The 21,751-nt window shown below is 44.0% G+C and overlaps 2 protein-coding genes across 13 annotated transcripts in view; one reads left to right on the top strand and one right to left on the bottom strand.

Annotated features, from left to right (window-relative positions):
* C3H2orf49 (chromosome 3 C2orf49 homolog) overlaps positions 1-21,751 on the bottom strand; it is a 246,518-nt gene that overhangs the window by 155,339 nt on the left and 69,428 nt on the right. The window lies entirely within an intron of this gene.
* The window catches only part of FHL2 (four and a half LIM domains 2), a 75,176-nt gene that overhangs the window by 14,103 nt on the left and 39,322 nt on the right, over positions 1-21,751 (top strand). For 2 of the 12 annotated variants that reach the window (XM_066377532.1, XM_066377531.1), the window contains one exon: positions 18,580-18,668. The exons of 4 other annotated variants lie outside the window; for them this stretch is intronic. The gene's annotated coding sequence lies outside the window, so the exon portion shown is untranslated. Of the gene's footprint in view, positions 1-14,713; positions 16,533-16,677; positions 16,702-18,579; positions 18,669-21,751 lie in introns of those variants that run through there. 6 more of the 12 variants (XM_066377529.1, XM_066377536.1, XM_066377533.1 and 3 more) reach the window with 6 other exon arrangements.

The following is a 21,751-nucleotide window of genomic DNA, read 5'->3' as shown; positions in this document are numbered from 1 at the left end:
CTTCTATAAACATGAGTCTTGGCCCTGGCTGGTTGGCTCAGTGGTAAGGTGTTCTGGGCATAGAAGTCCCAGGTTCGATTCCCGGTCAGGGCACACAGAAGAAGTGCCTATCTACTTCGCTTTCCTTCCCCCTTCCCCCTCTCCTTTCTCTGTCTCTTTCTTCCCCTACCGCAGCCAAGGCTCCATTGGAACAAAGTTGGCCCAGGCGCTGAGGACGGCTCCATGGCCTCCACCTTAGGCACTAGAATGGCTCTGGTTGCAATGGAGCAACGCCCCCTAGTGGGCATGCTCGGATGCCTGCAGGAGTCTGTCTCTCTGTCTCCCCATTTTTCACTTCAGAAAAATACAAAATAACAATAGATATATAAAAACATGTATCTTCATGGGAAAAAGGAAAAGGAACAAAACAAAACAATGGCACCTGTGCCATTCACCAAACAGTGAAAGGGTCCTGTGAGCAGAGCTCTGAGAAGCTGCAAAATAAGTGGCTAATTTTTAGGAACTCCACACTTCTCTGCACACCTGCCACCCAGCACTGTTTGTGCCCAAGTGTGGAAATGCGGATTGTTTGTGTGCCCCAATTCTCCTCCCTTCTTTGCCACAAAATAGGTAAAACATCTCACAGCCTGAGCGCCTGGCCCTTCCTCATCATATTAGGGTCTCTGTCCTCTTTGCAGCCTCTCCCTGTAATTTGTACAAGAGCTGAGGGTGGTTAACTGGTTATCCCTACATCAAAGGCTGCCTTTTATGACCCTTGGATAGGGGAAGGGAGAAGAGGGGACCCTAGTGCTGAGTAAAAGAGAACCACCCTAGGCAGGATGTCTGGAAGGAGAGATAAAGCTAACTGCATAGGTATTTTAATAGACAAGCTGTTTCCATTTTTTGCCATGTGTTTTTTATTCTGTTTTAGTTAGTTTTGACTTGAATTATGGAGCTCTGCCTCCTGGTAAACTTAGAAGCAATTGCTTTTCTACATCAAAAATGCACACTGAGACTTTGGGTGGGGCTGAGACAAAGCACATTGCCTTTCAGGAAGCTGGGTATTTTTCTTTCCCTCTTCCTTATGGAGTACAGAACCTGTTTCCAAGAACCCAGTGCCCCTTGACAAATGCAGAAGGTAACACATTGTATCCATTGTGGATAGGCATCCCCAGTGTATGATGAAATGGTATGGCTGTTATGCTGTCAAAAAGGAAGCAGACACCTTTCTTTTTTAATTTTTTTTTTTTAGTTTTTTTAAGTGAGAAGTAGGGAGGTAGAGAGACAGACTCCCACATGTGCCCCGACCAGGTATCTACCTGACAAGCCCCTACCAGGTGATGCTCTGTGCATCTGGGGCTGCCATTCCATTGCTTGGCAATCGAGCTATTTTAGCGCCTGAGGCAAGGCCATGGCCCCATCCTCAGTGCCTGAGGCCAATGGCTGAGGGAAGAGAAGAGAGAGAGGAAGAGAGGTGGGAGAGGGGTGGAGAAGCAGATAGTCAGGAAACAGGCACCTTTCAACCAGACAGGCAAGACGCAAAGATAAAGTCTTCCTGCTCCAGCAATGTGGTGGACTCATCTGAGTGTTCAAGCAAGTACTTCCTCTCTTTGTACCACAATCTCCTTTCTTTCAAAATTCTATTTGTAAAGGGTTATGTTTTATGAAATATGCTTTGAAATCTTCAGGTGGCTTCCAAATAATTGAAAGTTGGGCTACAGTTTGCAATCACTGGAAAAGTTGCACCTAGCAGTCCCTACCTCAGTAAACACTATTGGCCCTTACTCCTTGAAATGTTTTAGTCGGCCCTGGCCGGTTGGCTCAGTGGTAGAGCGTCGGCCTGGCATGCAGAAGTCCCGGGTTCGATTCCCGGCCAGGGCACACAGGAGAAGCGCCCATCTGCTTTCCACCCCTCCCCCTCTCCTTCCTCTCTGTCTCTCTCTTCCCCTCCCACAGCCGAGGCTCCATTGGAGCAAAGATGGCCCGGGCGCTGGGGATGGCTCCTTGGCCTCTGCCCCAGGCACTAGAGTGGCTCTGGTCACGGCAGAGTGACACCCCGGAGGGGCAGAGCATCGCCCCCTGGTGGGCAGAGCATTGCCCCCTGGTGGGCGTGCCGGGTGGATCCCGATCGGGCGCATGCGGGAGTCTGTCTGACTGTCTCTCCTCGTTTCTAACTTCAGAAAAATACAAAAAAATGTTTTAGTCATTGGTGTCCTCTTGCTCTCTCCTGGTTTCCCCAACCCTGGTCCATGTGGATGCTTTTTCCTCTGCCTGCCCCTTATATTCTAAAGGCTTCTAGAACTTGACCTTTGACCCAGTCCTCACAATCCACAACCTCTCTTGGGTGATTTACTCACTTTATTGACTTTTTGGTTTTTGTTTGTTTGTTTGTTTGTTTGTTTGTTTGTTTGTTTGTTTTTACAGAGACAGAGAGAGAGAGCAGAGAGAGGAATAGATAGGGACAGAAAGATAGGAACGGAGAGAGATGAGAAGCATCAATCATCAGTTTTTCGTTGCGACACCTTAGTTGTTCATTGATTGCTTTCTCATATGTGCCTTGACCGTGGGGCTACAGCAGACCGAGTCGCTGCTCAAGCCAGCGACCTTGGGCTGAAGCTGGTGAGTCTTGCTCAAACCAGATGAGCCTGTGCTCAAGCTGGCGACCTTGGGATCTTGAACCTGGGTCCTTCCGCATCCCAGTCCAACGCTCTATCCACTGCGTCACCGCCTGGTCAAGCTATTGGTTTTTTGTTGTTCTTGTTGTTTTAAACTACCATTTGGGTCATGAACCCTAATAGCCAAATCACCAACTCTGACTATCCTCCAGCTTGTTTAGTCAAGTTTGGGAAGTTGTTCTATTAGGACAGCTGTCCCCAAAATACTTCAGTTTCAATAGGTCAAAACTGAAATCAATCTCTATCACAGACTTTGTTTTCTCTATCTTCCTGATGATGGTACCTGTCATTTATCCATGCCAAAGAAATGATCTTGGACTGATCCTCAGGATCCAATCATCTATCATAATTTCTATTGATTTCACATCTTTTAAATTCTTGAAAGTGACACCTTCTCCCCACTCCTACTACAGCCTTGGTTCATAACCTGTTTTTCTTTTAAAAGGCCAGGGCAGCAGCCTCCTCTCCACTGGGTTTTCGGCAAGGAGTCTGGGTTTTACTGAGGAAGGGCCCACAAGCAGTGGGGAAACAAGACAGGAAAGGGAGGGGGAGCTTAACATTAATGTGGTTTCAGGCCAAGTCCAGAATTGGCCGTTCCCTCTCTCCCTCCCTCGGGTTTGACCCGACATTCCCACACCAGTCCCTCATTGCTAAGGGCAGCCCAGAAAGAGTGACTCGGCTCCAAGGACAAGCAGCACAGGCACAGTAAATGAGCATAGGCAGAATCTCCTGTGCTCCTACATGAGCCCCTGGCAGATTTCTATACTTGAGCCAAAGTCATCTCCCAAAGTCAAAGAACTAGCTAAGTCAGTCTCCCATCCACGCCCTTTCAATGACTTCCAGTCTTCTAGCAGCACCCGGTGAAAAGTGCCTTCCTTCCCCATCTTAACAGTATCAGAATTAGACAGGGCGAGGGAGTCTGTGTTCAAACAGAACATCCTCTCCCGAAGATTTATGCTGTGTACTGGTTCATTAAGGCTATGAAAAGTCCTGTAGTAAAGAAACCTGCTAACTTGTTTAACTTGGGAATTAGCAGCCCTATATGGCTTTAACCTTGAGTGCCTGCTTATATGAGTGAGGTACCTCTTATACACTGCTGTTTGCAGACCTGAGTGGAAGACGCTGGCCTATAGGATAAAGCTCCTTAAAGTAGCACTTAGGTTCTCTAAAGCCCGATCCTTCCTCCTTTCAGACTCCTGGCAGCTCTGATAATGCTGAACTGTGTGCAAGACTCAACACAGGACTTGACATGTCACAGGGGCCTCTGTAGCCTGTTCATGCTGTCCAACTGGCCACCTCTTATGCTTCTGTCAAGGCTCAGGCCAGATGATATCTCTTCTAGGAAAAGACTTCTTAGGACCCTCTATTCGTCAGAGTCCTCCAGAGAAACAGAACCGATGGTGTGTGCGCACGCACGTGTGTGTGTGTGTGTGTGTGTGTGTGTGTGTGTGTAAAAGAGACTGATTTATTATAAGGAATTGGCTTGTGTGATTATGGAGTTTGAGAAATGCCAAGATCGGCAAGGTGAGTCAGAAAGGTAGATACTTGGAGAGCTAATGTTTCATTTGGAGCCCAAAAGCAGGAAAAAACGTGATGTCCCAGCTTGAAGGTAGTGTTTTGTTCTATTCAAGCCTGCAGATGATCAGATGGGTCCACCCCACCCCCATCTGGGAGGGACATCTGTTTTGCTTAGTCTACTGATCCCATGCTAATCGCATCCAGAAACATTACCCTTGCAAAAATGCCCCCAAACTGTTTAACTAAGTACCTGAGCACATCAACCATCACAGACACTCATGTTGGGCTATGTGCTTTCTTTCTGCCACCATTACTTTCTACACATACACTTTCCACATCATTTTTTTTTTGTTACCTTCTTAATCATTTTAAACCTTACAGTAGTGTTAAATATATTCACAGGCTGAGGCTGGGACTTGACCTGAAACCATATCCTTGCTTTGCTTTCTCTCTTTCTCTATCCTCCTTCCCCACTTCCAACATTGTTGGGCAACAGATCTCCAGAATACTTTCATCTTATGAAAGTAAAACCTTGTCCCCATTGAGCACCAGCCCCCCCTTGCCCCTCCTCCCTCAATCCTTGGTAACCACCCTTCTACTTTGTCTCTATGAATGTGACTGCTCTGGGTCCCTCATGTAAGTAGAATCATCAGCATTTGCCTTTTTGTGACCCTTGTTTTACTTAGTATAATGTCCTCAAGGCTCATTAGGGCTGAAAAATATTCCATTGTGTGTATAGACCACTCATCCTTGGCTTGCTTTCACCTCGTGGCTATTGTGAATAGTGCTGCTATGAATATGCAAGCACAGATTTTTATTTCAGAGTCTGTTTCTCACTTCTTTTGGATATACACATACCCAGAGTAGGGTATACTTTCTATAGTTGAACACTGACCAGATTTTATTGGGCTCTTATATTTACCCAGCTGGTTGCCTCCCTGCTGGTCACACTGAACTTTAAGCTCTGGAAGGGATGGGCTGAAGTTCCTTCAGAATCCTTTATAAATTCTTTATTCTAAGGATTAGGATTTGAGGTGAGTAGAGGAAAAGAATTCTAACTAAAACAAGGAATAAAAGACAAGGGCTGTGAAGGGGAGCTTGAAAACAATTAATGAGAAAGAACTATTGTACATTATACCTTGTTTTCTCCAAGTTTGCTCTAAACTTGACAGCATTCACCTCTGATAATTCTTTTTCTAAAGTTATAATTTGTTTTTATTTTTAAAAGTTACACTTATAATTTAAACAAAGATAATACTGGGAAATTACATTAATACCCTTTAATTTTGTCTACAGTTTAAAATACAGTGGGTGTCAGTCAGCCTTAATTTTAAGATCAGTTTTATTAACTGAGATAAGAATGAATGAGTCTAATTACCTCAAGTGATGATGGTAGGTCACATGCACCCACAGAGGCCTATTTGGAATTCCTTCATGTTGGCTCCTCCCTTAAATTTCATGAGGATTTAGTTCAGGGCCAAGATGGTGAACATTTTGTAAATGATGAAATGGAACTTGAAATCTTAAAATTAAAAACATTTTATGTACTAGATCTCTGATCTTCTACCTGAGGTTTGTTTAATAGGCAGTGTATTGCTTCCTAAAATAGCATATTTCTATCACACAACTTTTCTACATTCTTGTAGCTGTCCCTGCTACCAGCCACAGTGTTAACTTCCTTCTGGTAGAACACTTGTTCCACTGCTCCTGGAGGTTCCGGTTTGTCTGCATGTCTTTCCGCCTGTGTGGACCCTCTGGCAATCAGCACAACAGAAACACAAGCTCATACAAGATGTGCACACCACATGCCTCCTCTGGTTGTGTGAGAAATCCTGCCCGTCTGAGTAAGATGATACAAAATATTGGTTTGGACACCACCAACAAACAGCAGCATAATATATGATACATTTTCCAGAGATTGGCAGTCAGAATAGACTTCAAAAGGCATTGCCCTAAGAAACTGGGCGGGTGGTTTACTGACATTCTGAGAATCTCTAGTAGAGACGCTCAGTGAAAGCAGGCCATGACCCCTGACCTGGACACATGCAGATAAACCTTCCCCTTACTCCTCTCCACCTGCCAGGAGACCAGCCTAGACACCCCCAGACATAGAAAAGAGAAAATAATTTATTTTGCAGCTATTTAGAGTTATTTTTCTCATCAGGGCACATGCTCAGTATCATCACAAGTATGAAAAGAGGCAGACAGGCGGGCTTCTAGAAGGAGCCGCCAGCAAAGGTAGCCTGGGCTGCAGACGCCCCAGGTCTTCTTGGCTGGCAAGCTGCTGCCTTTGGGAAGCAGAGAAAAGTCCCGGGTTCCAGCCTCTTGTCCATACTCCACTCTGGATCCTGCCTCCCAAATCACAGCCTTTGCTTCCAGTTTTGCCAGGGTAGATGGTAATTTCAGGGTCCCAGTCCCAGCAGAATAACCAGGCCAGTGTTCCTGGTTCTCCTTGCCCTCTGGAATGGCCTGTGGTTCTGGGTAACTGTGCAGCAGGCAGGAGGTGGCCTGTTTTCTTGGTGCAGGTACAGGGAAGGCTGGGCCAGGTTGCAGCTTGTTACTGAGAGTAGCATGTGCCCTTCTGCTCAGACCCACAGGCAGCTCTGGGACTCCAGCATAGGCAGGGAGAACTTGCGATGGCTCCAGCATGGATTTTATGTCCCCTCTGCATTTTTCTTCTGGCACCAGACGTTTAAACAATAATATCATGTTATTTACTACACATCATACTCAGAGCTCTCCATAACAGACTGAAAGTTATCTTTCGTTAATCCTAAGCACAATTACAGCACAATTCCCAACTCTATTTAAAAATGTAAATTTTACCATTAACTTTGGGGTTGATCTACTAAGCTGGTAAACCCTCTGTGCTTCCCCTGGTTTGCTGTCTGGCTGGGCTTATAATGTCATGGCCTCTCTTGAAACAGCTGAAGCTACGTGGGAGGTGAAGTCATGGGGAGACTGCAGTGGTAACCTCAGCTTATCCACTCAAACCATCCCTGACTTTCAGGTGAATGGTACCCAGCACCTTGTTTGACCCCATAAATTTACTAGCCAGGTACCAGCTTCTCGCATAGTTCCCAAAAGGAAGCTCCCTTTCCTTCCTCCCACTTCACCTTCCCTTCCCCACTTCTCCAATGTCTCTGCCGCCAGTGTCCTCTCAACCACCTCTCGCTCTCCCTGGGGCATGCTTCCCAGCAGGCCCCGGGGCTCTTTCTCTGTGTCCAAAGCCTTGTTGCACTTGGAGATCTCCCACTCCGGGGCCACCAGCACCCTCAGACTCTCCGGCACGATCCTCCAGGTGCTCCCTGCTCCCCTGGAGGCCACAGGCTCTCCCCAGTCCCCCTTCACCACTGCTGTTACCCCCGGTACCATGTAGTATGTGGCATGCCTCTAAAACCACCTCTCCTCTGAGAGTTTCAGACAAAAGGGGAAGAAATAAATCTTCCAAAACCCTGAGTCTAAATCCACACCCATCTCACCTTTCTTTACAAAAAAAAAAGGCCTCCATATCAGCACTCAAAAGAAAAAAAAAGAAAGAAAGAATTTGCTGTAATAGTTGTGAGTTTAGTTTCCTCTAAACTCCTCATTTCAGAATCAGGGATGTCAAGTTTATCTTGATTGACTATCAGCCCTAGTTCCACTCAAACAAGGAGCTACTGCTGTCCTCTGTTTGTGTATGCCCCTTGCATACAAACAAGGGAGACTCATCCAAAATGGCAGAATGCTCACTGCAAACCCAACTAGCTGTGTGGCCTGACCAGGTGGTGGCGCAGTGGATAGAGCATCAGCCTGGATGCAGAGGATCCAGGTTCGAAACCCCAAGGTCAACGGCTTGAGAGTGGGCTCACCTGCTTGAGTGTGGTGTCACTGGCTTGAATGTAGGATCATAGACATGAGCCCATGGTTGCTGGCTTAAGCCCAAAGGTTGCTGGTTTGAGTATAGGGTCACTGGCTCAGCTGGAGCCCCCCCCCCCCATCAAGGCACATATGAAAAAGCAATCAATGAACAACTAAGGTGCCACAACAAAGAATTGATGTTTGTTATCTCTCTCCCTTCTTGTCTGTTCCTGTCTGTCCCTCTCTCTCTCTCTCTCTCTCTCTCTCTCTGTCTCCATCTCTCTCGCTAAAAGCAAGCAAACAAACAAAAAAGTAACAAAAAAGCACAACTAGGTATGTGAAGTTTTACTCTTCTTAAGCGAAAGTGCTGGTTCCATATCGCTTGGGAAGTGTTCTAAGATTGCCTGCTGATGGTTAAGTCAAAATTAAGATCTGTGGCTTAGAAAGCCCCACAATCGTCTCTGTCAGTGTGGATGCCACAGTCAAGTTTATCAATCTGCTCTTCCTTTGGGAATGTTTACACATCAACAATCTGAGTGAATAAAGGAAATAGACCAGTTTTTCTTTCTGAGAGATTTCATCTTGAAACAGGCATGGTTGGAGGTAGATAAGCTACCTGCCATTTCTGCAGCCTGTTTATCAAACGCAACTTCAAGCATGGGGGACATTCTTCCAGGCTACAGCATAGCTGTTATTGCTAAATAGGCAACAGCGGGGACCTGCTCCACGAAGGGCCCGCGACACATGCTGATGCAGCCATGGAGGCGAGGACCTCTATATGTATGTCTTATTTGTGTATTCCCCTTGGTATAGATAGACTTTTTATTTTATTTTTTTAAAACTTTTATTAATCTTTAGAGAGGAGAGAGAGTGAGAGAGAGAGAAGGGGGAGGGTGGAGCAGGAAGCATCAACTCCCATATGTGCCTTGACCAGGTAAGCTCAGGGTTTTGAACCAGTGACCTCAGCGTTCCAGGTCAATGCTTTATCCACTGTGCCACTACAGGTCAGGCGGTATAGATAGACTTTTTAAAGTAATTGCTAGAAAATCAAACATGCCCAAGCATTATTTAAAGACATGAACACTGCATTCACTTGCTAAAAATGAAGCCTGGGCATGTCAAGGAAGTCCCTCAGTGAGCAGCATTCTTAGTGGTTGAATGAGGCCCAGGTGGATGGGGAGAGTGGAGAAAGAGCAGGCCAGAAGAAGTAGCTATCAACTCATAAAGACTTAGACTCTTGGAGATAGAAGCACTATCCCAAGAACTTCCTGAGATGCGAAGGACCCAGGTTCAAAAACCCGAGGTCACCGGCTTGAGCATGGGCTCATCTGGCTTGAGCAGGGGTTCACCAGCTTGAGCGTGGGGTTGCTGGCTTGAGCATGGAATCATACACATGACCCCATGGTTGCTGGCTTGAGCTCAAAGGTCGCTGGCTTGAAGCCCAAGGTCTCTGGCTTGATAAACGGGCCACTTGTTCTGGCTGTAGTCCCCCCCCCTCAAGGCACATGTGAGAAAGCAATCACTGAACAGCTAAGGAACTGTAATAAAGAACTGATGCTTCTCATCTCTCTCCCTTCCTGTCTGTCCCTATCTGTCCCTCTCTCTGACTCTCTGTCTCCGTCCAAAAAAAAAAAAAAAAGAATGACTTGAGAAAAATTAAATAATTTGAAATAGCCCTTTAAGGTAAGAAGAGAGGTGGTACATCCTTGTGTCACATGTGAGATAGTGGGGACACACAAAGGTTAAGGGTGTTTGTTACCAGGGTACCTACACCCCACAGGGGATCTGGCCTGAGCTTAACCCCTCTGTCTTAGAGACTGGCCCCTTGGCTCTTCCTACCTAGGCTGCACCAGTGGATTTTCTGTGAATGATCCTGATCAAAGCAGAAATAGTACAAAAAGACTTTGGTGGCAGAAAAGAAAAAGCTTACAATTTTAAAGTTGTAGTAAGTATTGACTTAAAAAGTTCATTCACTAAGCATATCTGGATTTCAGTGTGGTTTAAAATCAACATTCTGAGAAACAGGTGAGGCATGAAAAGCTCTCATTTCAAGATGCCAGAAGAACTGTTGGAGGCCACAGGTAAAAGAGCTTCAGGTAACTGTCTCTTTTAATTTTCTAATTGAAAAAAAAAAATAGAATGTGGAGGGAAGAAAGAACTTCAGGTATTTCAAAGAAGCAAACATGGTTCATTCAAAATAAGATTCTGACAGGTTTTCACAAACCTTAGTCATACCTCTTTTAACTGGAATAGCTACTAAAGAAGAAAAACTGCTGGAAGCAGAGAAGTGAATGGATTACCACAATAAAGGACTGAAATCAGAAACAAAAGATTAAAAATTAGAAGCAAATTTTTCTGGGTCTACATCAGTGGTCCCCAACCTTTTTTGGGCCACGGACTGCTTTAATGTCAGAAAATATTTTCATGGTCTGGCCTTTAGGGTGGGATGGATAAATGTATCACGTGACCGAGACAAGCGTCAAGAGTGAGTCTTAGACGGATATAACAGAGGGAATCTGGTCATTTTTAAAAAATAAAACATTGTTCAGACTTAAATATAAATAAAATGGAAATAATGTAAGTTATTTCTTCTTTCTTTGCGGACCGGTACCAAATGGCCCACGGACTGGTACCGGTCCGCGGCCCGAGGGTTGGGGACCACTGGACTACATTATCGTTTTCATTTGAAACCATCCAGCATCATTTCCTGACCCACAACTGACCACAACCGCTGTGTGAATGGTTTCATTTTAGTGGGCATTAAGCCACCAAGGGAAACTTTTTTAATGAGTTATCAAAGCCACATGGAAACTTGTATCTAATGCTCCAAATAAGATTAAACAATGATGGCAAATTCAGACTCACAGAGTTGTTTGTGGATTTGGCTCAGTCAGACATATTTTTCAGACTTTAAACACTGACTCTTTGCAATCATTAATCAGTTTGTGAAAAAAAGAGAGCGAATGAGATAGGGAAACTTTTCATCTTAAAGGAAGAGCCGAGCATTTTCTCTCCTGACCAGAGCCCGGTAAAGGGGGAGGGAAGGAAAGAGTTTGCCTTTAGTAGAAGGCTGAGCTTTTCTTGAAGTCTAGTAGGCAAGGGAACCACGTCGGGTCCTACTAGAATGTAACTGTGACAAGACCAAGCATCGGCACAGGCAGATAAATGACCATCCTGCCTGTGGGGTCCTCTTCCATAGCACATGCTTCATTCAGGAAAACAGCGCATTTAGAAGAGTGAGTCCAGGTGTTTGAGCCACCACACTGGGATCTGGCACTGTGTCAGGAGAAAGCTCCCATAGTCCTGCCTCCTGACCCCATTCCCCTCCAGGCAGCATGGGGAGAATTCACCCTTTGACCACAAGCTTTATGATCTAAGACACTCACTCACCTTCCAACCTTTTGAGGCAATTAAGAGTGATTACCTCTGAACCAAAGGCAAATCATCCACTAGTTTTTTGTCCCGGGTTTGAGTGGAAGGAACTGCCTGTGAGAAATCCCTTCTTAAATGGGATAAAAGTGCTCTAACAATCTTTACTGAAGTGGTCAGTTAGAGTAACTAAGGTAGGGAGGTCTGACCTGCACCCCATATCCAGCAGTTTCACTTTCTTCCTGGTGAGGGTGACATCTCCTAGTGCTGGTGGTGTGGGTCCTGGCCACCCACCTGCCGGCCCACCTGGCTACCCACTACCTGGTCTGCAGTCCTTGCCCGCTTCTGGAAGCTCTGCCTTCCTCTTGGGCCTCTCAAGGAAGAGAAATAAAAGTTTCAGCATTTGTATCACTGGGATACAGGCTGGAGCTTTTTGCCTTGTAAATGTTTTACCTGACAGAGTAAGTAATGCTTGCGATTGGATTTAGAGCTCCTGAGCCTGTTCTATGTTTAGTCTATCTCTGTTCCCACACTCTCCCCCCATAGAAACTGACATGTCCTAGGTCTCAGGTAAATTTACTGAGTCCAGACTTGGACTCTCTAGAGGGTATTTTACCCAGAAGCACTGTCAGTCATCAGAATTACCTGCAGGGTTTGTTGAAACACAGAGGTGGACCCACGAATGTTTATTTGTAAGAAGTTTCTTCATGGTCCTGCTGCCGCTGGTCCCAGGCCACACTTTGAGAACCACAGAGTCTGCCTATCTTCCCTCCCTTCTTAGCTTTGCCTCTCCCAGAAACCTCTGCAAGAGAGAAAGAAGTTAGGGCCATGTTGGCTGCTGAAAGAATTACAGTACTGAAATAAACAAGAGAAGAACTTGAATAACCTATCAGACTTGCCACTTAATTTGTTTCCCAGAAGATAAAATTTCTGAATTATTTCCTTCCATGAATTAGCCTTTTATCTATAGTTTCCTTCTGATGAGAATTAAGTGTGTTTACTTTTTTAATATTGAAATATATATAACTGACATAACATTATATTAGTTTCAGGTATCTAATATCATGATTTAATACTTGTATACATTACAAAGTAATCGCCACCTTAATCTAGTTAACATCCACCACCACACAGTTACATTTTTTTTTCTTATGAGAATTTTTAGGATTTACTCTCCTAGCAACTTTCAAATACACAGTACAGTAACAGCTATAGTCACCATGCTATACATTACATCCCCAGGGCTTATTTACCTTATAACTGGAAGTTTGTCCCTTTTACAAACCTTCATGTTTCCTTCTTATTCTGGATTCATCTGCCCTTTACTGTCAAATAACTGAGAGCCTGCTATGTGCCAAGGACTGTACTAATAGCAATTAAGTGGTTCATGTGAGTTATATAAAAAGATCTTCCCAACAATTTTGCAATGTATATGGTATTGGCTCACTTTATATATGAGCAAACAGAGGGCTTTGTGGCTGCCCCAGGCCACAGAGCTGGTCCTACATAATAAATGGCCTCAAATCCAGGCCTGATTCCAGAGATCAAGCTGTATTGCTTCAGATTATGCTGTATCTTCTATAATATTCTATCTGTTATACTGTAATCAATTTACAAAATGAGGGATTTGTTACATTTTAAGTAACTTTTCTGCAATCCATTCATTATCTGTGTTTATTAAGCACATACTATATGCTATGCACTACACTTAGGTCTGGGGAATGCAATGGTAAACAAGATAGAACTTTTAAAAATACATTTTACCAGAATGGTTTATAAAATTTTATTTTTAAAATAGTTTTTTCTTTGATTAAAATTGTTCAGGAAAGTACATATGTCATTAATCCCAGAATTACATTCCTCCTTTTCCACTTCTGGCAAACCTGCTATTGACTTTCTATAAACTCAAGCTAACAAACTTTTTTCATATTTTTCTTAAAGAAGGAGCATGTGTTAATGTTTTATTTTTTTGAATGGATAATACATTTATATAAATTTAAAGAAATAAAGGTTACATAGTAAAAATCTAGCTTTCACTCAATGACCCCAGCCCCCCTCCCCCAGGCAACCACATTAAATGCACATACCTCCCCTTCTTTGTGTATCAACACAAATAGCTGTTGCTCTCTGCAAAGTGTTCTCTTATCTTTTTGTTGATATATCTTGAAGATCAGGTCAAATCAGTTGATGTAGCTACCTAACTCTTTTTAAAAGATTCCAGAGAAATAATTTTAAAATGTACCATTTGATATTTAACTTGGCCCTGTTGATGAACATATAACATGGTCCAATATTTTACTATTACAAACAATTCTATACTAACTCTTCTATGTATATAAGTTTACATATGAGCAAGTTAATCTGTAAGATAATTCCTTATAAGGAGAAATGTTGGGTTAAGGGCAAATTGCATGTGTATTTATAATTTTTAAAGTGTTCATTATGGAAATTTTCAAGCCTTACAAAAGGAGTTAAACTGCTGGATTAGTATAATGAACTGAGTTTCAATGGTTACAATTAATCTATTGTTGATACTAACATATAGATACATATCTCTCTCTATATATATACTGTGTGCATATATATATATACATATATATATATATATATCCTACCCATCTTCTGCAAACTCAAATTATTCTGAAACAACCTCAGACATAATGTTACTTCATTGATAAATATCTTGATACTACTTCTAAGAAGTAAGGGCTTTAAAAATGCATGTGTGTAACTTCATTATCACACCTAAAGTAAATTAATAAATAATTAATTTTTATTGCTTGATTTTAGAGAGAAAGAGAAAAGGAGGAAGATAAAGGAAAGGAGAGATTGGAGAGGGAGGGAGGGAGAGAGAGTGAGAGAGATTCATTTGTTGTTCCACTTAGTTGTGCATTTGCTGGTTGCTTCCTGTATATGCCCTGACCAGGGATTAAACCCACAACCTAGGCATTTTAAGAAGACACTCTAATAAACTGAGCTAACATGCCAGAGCCTATAAATTTATATTTTCAAAAGTCTGTTCTTTGATACACAACCTAACATAGGTCCATCCATTCACTGCAGTTGGTTAAGGCTTTTCTTAATTTTTTGGTTTCCTTCTCCATCTTCCTCCTTTTTTTTTTTTCTTTCTTTTGTGACATTATTGTAGAAACTGGATAAATATGCTCCCAGAGTCTGGAATGTGTTAATTACATCATCATAAGGTTATTTAATATGCTTGTCTTTCTTTTAGGTCAAAGGTGAAATACAAAATTAAATTGCATTATTTCTTAAAATAATAATAAAGAAAATACAACATATCAGAATCTGTATAGCACAGTTAAAGCTGTTACTAGAAGATTTATAGAACCAAATATCTCTATCAATAAAAAAGAAAATTAAAACAAATGAAATAAAAATACAACTGAGAAGAGTAGATAAAATAAAGTTAGCTAAAAGAAAGAAGATAAATGCAGAAAATAATGTTTCAATAATTTTCAAACTTGTTTTTTTAGACTCATCATCTGAGTATTAGGTGGTCATTTTGTAATTTGCAACTATATAAATAACAACAAATCTAGATGTTGTCAGAGAGAAAGGCTTTTCTATACAAACTTAGTTCTGAATTTCAAGATACTGGCCTGCCTTGACTGTCAGTGGGAATTTAAGTCAGAAAACCATAATTCCCTTCTTGGTGAGAAGGTGGGGGGTTCTGGGAAGAATGGGAGAGGGAAGACTGGATTCCGTACATCCAGTTCTGTTTGGGTTTATGTCTTAGTCCTCAGGAAAGCACTGGAGTGGCTGATGGCATTAGAGGCATTTCATATCCTGTAAGATACTTGCATGGCTTTGCCACCTAATAGACTCCCGTTCAAATCCCAGTGGGCATAATTGTTGACCAGGAGACTGTGAGCAAATTCGTCTGATATAGTCCTCACCATAAAATCTTTTGCCTTAAAGGTGTAGAATTAAATAAAATACCACATAGAGCTAGTAGTGCTCAGTACGTGGAAGCTAATATGCTGGCTCTCAAGTTCTGTAACTGCATAATGGAGATAGATGGGGAACCTCCATCTGTCTCCAGACATTGACTGTCAGTAGTATCAGTCAATGTACTCAGACATTGACTGTATGAAGTATCTCCAGACATTGACTGCCAGTCAACCACAAGAGAACAAATAGTCCTTCCTTCTCTGAGGTCCACTGAAGGTTAAACACAAAGTGTCTGCCCACAGTATTTCTACTATGCCTTCAAGATCCATCAGCTCATCTTGCACCTGTACCTGCACACGGAGGCTAGCCACGTAGTTAACAAACGTTCCTTTCTGGGTGCTCCCTTTCCCTGTGCCCCCTCCTGCAAAGCTGACTGGTGCCATCCATCGCTATGATGTGTCCTTCGTGCAGGGGGTTTTAAGTGTGGGAAGCATTCTCTCCACCTCAGTTTTGTTTGTCTCCAGAGAGGACAACAGAATCTAAACAGCCTTCTTGCCCCTGGAGTGCTGAGCATTGAACCTTCTCCTGTCCCCTCTATAGCGGAACAAAGAACTGGCATTATCAATTCTTTTGAGCCATCTGTTGTGTTCTTTCCAGCAAGTCTGAAGAGTAAGGCGGAAAATAGTCCACAGTGCAAATACATCTCGGGCGAATGCCTCCTGACTTCGGAAAGCCTGGTAAATGGCCCGGTTCCTCTCGCTCGCTGCACCTTCTCAGACTTCGGTCTGCCCCTGGTCCAGGGAACCCGGGAAATTTCTGCGACTCCGCCATGATCCCAAACTCGTCCCCGGGAGCCACCACCCGGGCGAAGCCTCACAGCACACCGTGCGCTACAGACCTCGAGGGAACGAAAGAAGAGCCCAAACCTAACAAAGAGCCGGGATCCGTACGTGCCGCAGTCCCGGGCGGTGGCGCGGTGACCGAGAGGTGGAGGGTATTCGCCCCGACGCCCCCACACTTGTTGCCAGCGCGCCGAGCCCAAGCTGTAGGCGCGGCGGAGGCGTGCGTCTGTCTCCTTATATGGTCAAATGACACGCGGGGTTCGCCGGGGTGGGAGGGTGCGTTCCACCCGGCGTGCGCGCACCGGGCCAGCTGCGGAGCCGCATCCTAGAGCAGCCGCCGCCGCCGCCACCCGGGACCTCTCTCCCGCCCGGTTCCGGAGCGCTTGCCCACTACGCGGTGAGTGCTACCATCAGGCTACCTGGAGGGAAATAGGGCTCCACTCGCATGGTTTGGGAAATGGGAGGCCAAGACGTGGGAGAGACCCGGAGAGAGAGGCGCCAAGCCGTAGAGAATACCCTGGGTTAGGGGAGCCGAGCAGTGAGGGGGACCCAGCCCGGGAAGAGGGGTAAGCCGAGCAATGGGGGAGACCCGGGGAGAGAGGGGAGCCTAGCGGTGGGGGAGACCCGGGGAGAGAGGGGGGAGCCGAGCAAGGTGGAGGTCCGGGGAGAGAGGGGAGCCGAGCGGTGAGGGAGAGTAGGGGAGAAGGAAGCTGAATCGTGGTGAGGAAGCCTGGGAGGTATATTGTGGACCGAAGGGACCGCTGCCCCATCCTCGGAGAAGCAGTCCGCTTCCAAGTGTCCAACCCAGATGGGTGTCACCACTGGGGGGGCGAGCCCGGGGCAGAGGCTGACTGAGGGTCCCAGCATGGAGAGGTGACTGACTGTTCCCCAAGCTCGAAGTCCTTGACTTTGGCCCCTATCTGCCTGTGCAGGGTGTCTGCACCTTACCGTTTAGTAGAAAGAAGTGAATCTTTTGGTGTGGCCTCCCGCATTAATTCATGTGGAAATTAAAAAACAACCACCAGGTTTAACAAAATGGGCTAACGAAAAAAAATTCTCATCTTAAGTTGCACTTGTGTGATTTGTTAGCATACCTGAAATTGCTGACGGAAACTGTTCAGTGTTCTTTCCTATTTTAAATAAAGGACAATCATATTTACTTCCAAATCCCAATTTGGGTTTCCATTCCAAGGAGGACTGCCCTCCATGGCCGCTGCTCCCTTGTATTTATCTTGGGAGAGGTATCAGTTTGGGCTTATAATCAGGAGAACTATTCAAAACACAAGGCCAAACCCTCCTGGCACTTTTGTCACTGCCTTCACTTACCCGCGTTTTGAAGTGATATGTTAGAAGGAGGAGGCTTTGCTCTTCTGAAGGGGATTTAGACCAAAAAACATTTGAGGTAAGTGTTAGACATAGGAACTTCTGGTTGGCAATTAACTTCCATAAAACCAAAGTCAATACAGAATATTTCATTGTGCATTTATAGAAAATGTTTTTCACCGTGCTTTTCAGGTTTAGCTCACCCTGAATTTTTAGGGGTTATCAATTCAGATACAGAATTGGGTTTCCACAATATCTGTCATGCTCTAAAATGATTTTACACAGCGGTGTGTTAATAAGGGCTATATTGGTTTTCTGGGGCCCCTGCCCTGTTCTAGGCACTCATGTTCACAATCTCATTTACTCCCCATATACATGCCAGAAGGCAGGTGGGATGGATGGGCTGGTGGATGTGCACGCACTGGAGCTAGGCTGACTGAGTTCATGTCCCTGTCTCTCAGCCACGAGCTGTGCAACCTTATTCAAGTCACCAAATCGCTTTCTGCCTCAGTTTCCACAACTGGAAAACAGAGGACAGTGACTTGGCTTGCAGGATTGTTACCAAGCCTACACATCATAAGCAGTGTATACATACATATTTAATGGTAACATCATTTTTACAGATAAACTGAAGCACAAAGTAACATTTGCTTAAGGTTTCCCAGCTTTGAAATGCTGGTCCGGAGATGTGACCCCAGAGAGCTTAACTCAGGAGCCTGAGTTCTAACCACTAAACTATTGAGGCACACTGGAATATTTCACTGAGGTTGCATACTTTGACTCAAGATTACTTGTTGAATCACATCCAGTATTGAAAGAAATGTTAACTTGCAAACAAAAATGCCTGGTAGGATATTGAAAAAAAATTAGATGGAGCTCAGGAGGCCTGGCTTCTACTTCTGTGTGGCACTAAGGTTACCCAGCCTTCGGTACTCAAGCTGCTTCACTTGTCAGTAGGGGGGCTGGAGCAGGAAAATTTCTGACTCAGATGCCACGGGATACAAAGTTCCGTGCACTTGGGTGAACAAGAGATATTGGGTACTTCCTGTGTCATTTTATTATGAGAATTTAACAAAGTCCATTTATCACGTGGAATTACACCAAGAGACTATTCCTTCCAGATAACTACCTTGAACAAAATGCTTGGACTCTTCTCAAGTGACTGAAAACCTTCTCTTCTGGGAGACCAAGCTGGCAATGTGGTTTTGGGGTGAGTTAAATGCATTAGGTCTGTTGTCCTAAATTGTGGATTTGGACTTTAGGCTTTGTGATGGTTAATTTTATGTCAGTTTGAGGGGGCCATGGGGTGCCCAGATATAGATGTTTTTTTCTGGGTGTGTCTGCATTTGATCAGCATTTGAATCAGTAGACTGAGAAAAGCCCTTCTCATTGTCAAGGGGCCTGATCCAATCAACTGAAGACCTGAATGTAACATTAAGGCTGAGCAAGCAGGAACCCGACCTGCCTGCCCGCCTCTCTGGGACAGTGGTCCTTTCCAGCCTTTGGTCTTAGGCTGGAACATCAGTTCTTCTTGGGTCTTGAGCCTGCTGGCTTTTGAACTAGAACTGACACTATTGGTATTCCTGGTCCTCAGGCTTTCAGACTTCTTTATGTATCAATTCTTCTGTTGGTTCTGTTTCTCTGGAGATTTCTGACTAATGCAGCTCCCCAGTAACTTTGCTTAAAAATTCTTCTTACCAGCTCTCAGACTCACTTTTCTGTAAGATTCCATCACTTTTGCCATTGGTGTCTTGATTTTCCTTTGGCTGTAAAATGTGGTTGTCTTCTTAGGGATTTGAGGAGAGATTTGGGGCAGCATTCGGTCTCTCCATCATGAGTCCAGTTCTCATGGGTAATTCTCACACCTGGCCTGAACCTAGACATCACATATTTTCACAGTCATTCTCAGCCTTTGTAATCCATACCTTTGCTGCCCTGGTTTAGTTTGGGATTTAAAGATCTCCTTTAGGCTTATGATACAAAGGGAGGCAAGTGATGTCTGTGCCGACAGCTGCCCTGTTTCTATGGGTAAATAAAATTTATGCCAAAGGTCATCTTGAAGTCTGTAATTTTTAGGTTTTCGGTCAAAAAGAAAATAGAACTCTCTGTGTTTGCTGATACAACTTTTGGAACAAACAAGACTCACTCCATACACGGAGTAGCAGGAAAGGTGCCAGCAGTCCTGAGAGAAGCTGACAGGTGTGTTGAGTAGATGCCATGAAGTGGAAGAGCTGGAGAACAAAGAAGCCAGTCTTTCATGAAAACTGGGAGTCGCCCAAGGAGAAGGCCAAGCAGGGGTCATAGTAAGTGGAAGGCCACGTAGACAGAGCAGGGCATAAACAACCAGCTGCTTCTGGAATTGGAGGAGACTGGTGAGAGCATGGGTTCACCCAGGAAGGCAGTGGTAGGGCTGTAACGTAGGGTTGCCCCCCAACCCCCAACACTGAGGTGATTTATAAAGCTGAGGCAGCTCGCCCTTCTGACCTTCAAAACCATGCTTGTCTGGCATGGACTGAACCTACATGTTTTGATAGTAACTTACAAGATAGTATCTTTAAGGTGATTTATATTCCTTGGCGCTAGAACTGGACTAGAAGTCTTTCAGAAATTGTATGTTTTATCTCATTATCCCAGTACCTAAGGTAGTACTTGGAAAATAGTGGTTACTTTAGACATTCTTATTGACTGAATTAAAAGTCCCTAGGATATCAAAACAGGTATCACTATTCTTATATTTGTGGACTTACTTAAGGTCAGACATTTAACATTGATCATTTCCTCATTTCTTTTCATTATTCTATATTCAAACGTTGATTTGGAAGACAGCAGTTTACCTTATTTAAGTATTGTCTCCATGAAAAATATTTCTTTATCAGAGACAAATCAAGATTTTTTTGAAAGTTACCCTTTTACATATCAAATTATAATAGCATCCCTGACTTCTGCTCATAAATGTGCTCAGTGAAAGTTCATTCAATTGATCCATGCATATATCATATTGCTGTAGGCATAGTCAATCTTATACCTTACTAACAATCTAAAAATCAATTTCAAGAGATTTCTAGGCACCTTATTATATATTTAAAAACAGCAACATCTCTTGAACTGGTTTCACTCTCCCTTTCACTAGAATTTTTATGTAAAAGTTCAGCGAGACTAATGAAGAGCGTTGGGGGTGAGGATCTTTGCTTGTACACTGTGTCTGAGCAGAAGTCCCAGGGCCTTTTGTTAATACCACAAGCCTTTGCACATTCTTTGCAGACATGCTTGGAAGTGTTTCCTCGCTGGCTTTTGCTTCTTGACACAACCAGTCCACATCTTGAACCGTGCAGCTGTGTGTTCACAGGGGTTTAGAGTTCAAACAAAACAAGAAAGGTTCTCTCTGTGGTGGAAACAGCATTTATCTGGAAGGGGAAGAGGCCAGTGATGGAAGAGAAAGAATGAAGCTCAGGATCTACATTAGAAAGTTCAGTAACAGTTCGACTGGTTTGAACACATTGGCCAGGGCACTGAAGATGGCTCCATGGAGCCTCTGTCTCAGACACTAAGAATAGCTTGGTTGCGATTATGGCCCTAGATGGGCAGAGCATCGGCCTGAGATGGGGGTCACTGGATGGATCCCAGTCAGGGCGCAGGGAGGAGTCTGTCTGTCTCCCCTCCTCTCACTTGCAAAAGAAGAAAAAGAAGGAAGGAAGGAAGGAAGGAAGAAGGGAAGAAAGAGAGAAAGAGAGAGAAAAAAAGAAAAGTTTAATGTCATCAAATTCCAAAGCACATTACACTGGTTTGTTATGTATTGTTCTCATAAGGCATTTCTCGTTTTCATTCATGTTTGTCCTCTGGAATGTTTGTATTCATTCACTCCTCTCCTCATTTGTTCATTTGTTCTATGAGTACTTATGAAACACCTGACATGATGTTTGTCACCTGAGGGTGAGGCCACAGCATGCATAGTGTGTTCCTTCACTATGGCGCTTATTGTGGGGCGCAGGCAATCCCACTCTGTCAAGCAATGTCATGAAAGCATTGTATTTTTAAAATTATGTCTAAAAAGAGCCCAGATGAGACAGACTTATTTTTCTTAATTCTCTCTAAAAATCTCTGGTTGATTGCTGATAAGCAATGAAATTTCCTAGCTGGGCCCCTGGTGGTGTTTATAGATGGCCATGGCTTTGTCAGGACTGACTTCCTGAAACTTCTTGTGTTGGGGGAAGAGTTTGGGATCATTTGCAGGTTTCTCTTTAGGAATTGACTGTAAGAGGAGTCTCCTAAATCACAATTGATCTAGAAAAACAC

Source organism: Saccopteryx leptura, chromosome 3, assembly GCF_036850995.1.
Source record: "Saccopteryx leptura isolate mSacLep1 chromosome 3, mSacLep1_pri_phased_curated, whole genome shotgun sequence".
Taxonomy (NCBI): Eukaryota; Metazoa; Chordata; class Mammalia; order Chiroptera; family Emballonuridae; genus Saccopteryx; species Saccopteryx leptura.
The sequence above is the reverse complement of the archived record's forward strand: the minus strand, read 5'-3'. Positions and strand labels throughout refer to the sequence as shown.